A 4,557-nucleotide genomic window follows, 5' to 3' on the forward strand; every position below is an offset into this window, starting at 1 on the left:
ATATGGATTGCTAAAGTTTTAAGGGGTTGGTGTGGGTGTTGCTTCGGGGCAACACGGAGGAGACGTGAGTATATTGACATGACGAATCACCGCAGACGGACGTCTGACTGACGGACTAGGTCAGGCAATAGGGAGATTCGTCAGATGAATTAGGAGCCCCGGCGGAACTCAAGGCTAAGTGCCTTCGGCGCTTAGAAGGGGTGGGATGGCTCCACCTGACCCGGACAGGATTCCTATCTCTTTAAGCTTTCTCTTCTGGCATGACTTATAAATTTTGTTTGTTGTAGCTGAAGGCAGAGGAGTGGCAAACAACCCCCCCATTCGGCCGTCGAGCTAGCCTGGGCCTACAAGCATGCCAACCTACCACTTACCACTGCCCGAACAGCCAGCTACGCAACACCTATTATGCAACACTTTCATATTCGGATTTTGCTACGAATCGTAGAAATGGTATGCTGCAATCCGAATCGTATCTTTCTTCAAACTTTCGAAATTCGTAACAATGGCAACAATTTTGAACGAAAAAAATTCTGTGTCGGAAGCGAGATAAAAATTAAGCAAAAAGATGTGAATCGATGTGTTTGCAGTAAATATTAGTGGTGTTCTTTTTAACAGATAAATTTGCTTTTCGCATATACGTATATTTTTATCCACTACTTTATATGAACGAACAAAAAATAATGTTTGTTGCCCCTTATCGAGAAACTTGGGTACGGTTTAGTTATTAGTGCAATGATTTTGGGTTGTTGTATGCAAACGCATCACCCGAATCTAAGAACTTCAACATGCACGTGTTGTCAAAGGATTATACTTTAACTTAAAACAAAGGTCCCGAGCTCTAGTTTATTAATAAATTCGGTTTGAACCATGCACTTTTTTTTGTAAATTTCGATGTGGGTTCTGCGCAAAGATACAGTGGATGACGTAGCCGGAGTTACATACATGCACAATAAATGTTGTATGCTTCCGCCCTCTTCTCCGGCAATAAAAAAACGAGAATTCTCATTAGTAAGGCTTGTAATCCCTAAGCGTGGCCGAAGGAAGAAGCAAGCGCGACCAGGTGGTGGACCTAACAAAGTGCATATTTTCAATGGCTTGGAAGAAACTGTCATTGCAGTAACTGGATTGGGAACCAGTTCTTCAGGAATAGGAGGAGTTATAGGTTGTGGCTCAACAATTCAACCAGAAGCTGACATAGATGTGTCCATGGTTACTATGCCCGACAGCTCCGCATACCTTTGTGAATCCATTGCCATAGAGCGATCTTTCTCTGCTGTTATAATTGAAAATGCATCAGAGTCCATAATTTTCCTCAAAATATGTAAAATCAAGCAATTTTACAATAAACAAGCACATGATGAGTTTTTTTTTAATTCCTTTCCACTTTGTTTTCCTTCATACAGCCCTCGAAAAACAACTGATAGCTGGCAATGCTGTATATTTTTCCGCAAGGGTTGCAGCATGTCGGTTTTGCGTTTTTCGTAAGTGCTCATTTACACACGGCGTGACGAGGAAAGGAGAGGGGCACTGAGTTGCTCGTGCTCGGGCAACACGCTTTGTGCTCTCGTTCGGCTGTGTAAATTGAACCGCTGTTCACAGCTGACAACAACAATTGCATACACACAAATCGCCGTGTGTAAATGAAACGAGCAACACCAAAAGGGAATGTCTAACGTAGCTACGAATTACGAATTACGAAAATTCGGGTTCTGGAATAAGGGTTTTAGCATTTGTTCGCAATATAGCAATTTAAAGAAACCACCCTTTGTTCCCAATATGGCGGCTCGATCACAGCCCCTACGGTGCCACAAATCATTTTTACCTGCTGGAACCAATGGTGAAAGAAAATAACTTTACAGAACTAATTACAATTTTGCAATTAACTACGAATGTGACCCATTTATAAAATTGCAAAAGTAAATTTCATCTATCGTTTAACGATCCATTTTCTGGTTTCATGTTTTAATTCATACTTTGGTTTTAAGTTATGTAAAATACTTTGTGTAAAAGACTGTATGTTAAACACCTTTTAAAGGTTTGTAAATTTCTGAGCGATTTTTTTGTGTTATGTTTTAAAAATATTTGCGAATTGTTATAGTCTGAACAAATTGAAAAAGACGACCGCAGCTGTAAATTGTTTATCTTCATTATCTAAACGCTCTGTCGATGGTGATATGAATTTTTTGAACGCCGAAGAACTCATCTGTCGCTCGAAAGATATAAATAGAGCTAAGCTGGCCACAAGCCCAGTTGTGGTGTAGTTCTGTCGTCGCCAAAATAATTATCTACCTAAGAATACGTGGAAAAATAATTTGACAGCTATGGTCCATAGCTCGTCATTTTCAATTTGTTTAGACTATTACGCTTATAAAAATTTGGTAATTTTTTTTTAGAGTTTTGGTAAAAAATTCAAAATCTTTGTGGCAACACTGGTCTGGATGCGTCTTGGTGTTTAATTAGGTTTAAGTTATATGTACATGGCACAATGGAAGTGTTATGTACAGTAGATTAGCTATGTAGGCAGTTAGGTTTAGAATGTTATATAAATAAGGACGGCTACTCTGTAGCGGTGTGATTCTCTATTAGAAAATCGATGGTTTCATTTCCAATAGGGCTGGTTACCCCGACGTGATCGCGTAGTATATTAACTTAAACTTTTATTAAAATACATCGCGTCGCGAGTAAAAAAAAAAACACGAATAATAAACATACGGTTTGTCGAACAAATTATAAATAATTTAAATGGCAACCTGCAACGCTGGAACAGGGAGGATCGGCATCGAAGTGGACTGTTCATCGGGGAAAGTCACCAAAAGGCAGCAAGGGCTGCCCAACAAAGGTAATGTTTGCAGGGCAACAAATAGACCTGAAGAATGGTCATTCAGGTTCCATAGCCCATGCAAAAATAAATCGGCAGAAGTTGAAGTTCTTGGCGATGCAGAACGGAAACTTAAATTCTGGTTGAGAGAAAATGGAATTCCAAAAGCTTTTAGAAGACTACAAGAAGGCTAAAAATGCATATATTGAATATATGACGCCGAAAATAACAATTTAGCAGATTTATTTGATCAAATAAGAGCTAAATTTGACGAGGCATTAGATTTTGTTCCAGGGAACATTTTTTCTTGTGATAACCTGCAAAAAATAGAGTTCCAAATTCCCTTGGGATTATGCTCGGAGTAAAGCTGAAATAAAGCCCCTGAACTTCGGTTATGTGAAATGCCAACAAAAGGCAATAAATCTAAAGGTTGGGTCTAAATTTTCCAATCCGAAAGAAATAGTGGTGAATAAAATACCACAGAATATAAAAAATGTTTACCTTCAAGACAACGAGGTAATAAACCACAAAGGCCTTGCTAAAGAAGCTAACAACACATTCCGATAAATCTATATATATAAAAATTAAATGTTTTTCGTATGACGGCGATGCCTGACCAAACGGCTGAACCGATTTCAATTCTGTAAAAAGTTCTTTTTTGGACCTTCTGTGTGTTTTTGATTTAAAAAAACTCAAAACTTTTTGTTGTTGTTGCCAAAAAATTAAGAAAGCTGAGACGTCACGATCCCACAATTTCATGGAGTTTTCCGTATATTGTATGTCACTAAACTACCAAACGGCTGGACCGATTTCGTTCATATTTGAAACATATGTCAGCACCTTGAAGGGAAATGATTCGACTAAAAATTTAACCGCTAGGTAGCGCTGGGGCCGGGATATTCCTAAAAACTGCATTTAGTTGCAGATTTGGCTCATATTTGGAACATTTATTAGCCAGTTGAAAAGGAATATTTGGACTATTTACACGATAGGGTGCGCTGGGGTAGGAATATTCCTAATATTTTTATACAGTGGGAGAATGATGGATTTCTACACATATACATACGTCACAATAAAATGTTGAAATCCCTTTTTTGAGGGCACCAATATATCTCTAAAACCAACTACGCTGGAGATCTGAAACTTGGCACGGATGCATGAATTGTAAATACTTTGCTTACGGCGCAAACTGGAAGCTATTGGAAAAGGGGACGTGGCACCTCCCATACATACTAAACATCTGCTATCGCTTATCTCTGGAAGCGCTTACGCCAACGTCCTGAAATTTGGCACAGCTACATATGTTATCAGTAGCGTACTTTCAGCTAAAGCGACAGGTATTGGAAAAGGGGGCGTGGCGCCTCCCATACAAACTTAAATTCTCATATCGCTTATCGCTGGAACCACTTAAGCCAACGTCCTGAAAGCTACTATATATGTTATTAATAGAAAAACACAACTTCATCAAAACTTAAAGTTAAAACAAGCTGTGAAACTAACTATTCGTCCTTGCGATAAGCGGAGATCTATCGCAGCAGATAAACAATCGCTAATGGAGACAGCAAGTTACGGCTAAAAGTGTTAATTATGGGAATGGTTGCATCTACATACATCTACATAGATAGGCAAGAATCATTCCCAGATAAACAAAAAATTTTCAGGTAAAAGAGTCACCGTTTTTTGAAAAATTTACATTTTTTGGAATTTATAAAAAATCATAACTTCATCAAAAGTAACTT

This window comes from Rhagoletis pomonella, unplaced genomic scaffold (assembly GCF_013731165.1).
Source record: "Rhagoletis pomonella isolate Grant_MI unplaced genomic scaffold, Rhpom_1.0 Rhpom_scaffold_00115, whole genome shotgun sequence".
NCBI lineage: Eukaryota > Metazoa > Arthropoda > Insecta > Diptera > Tephritidae > Rhagoletis > Rhagoletis pomonella.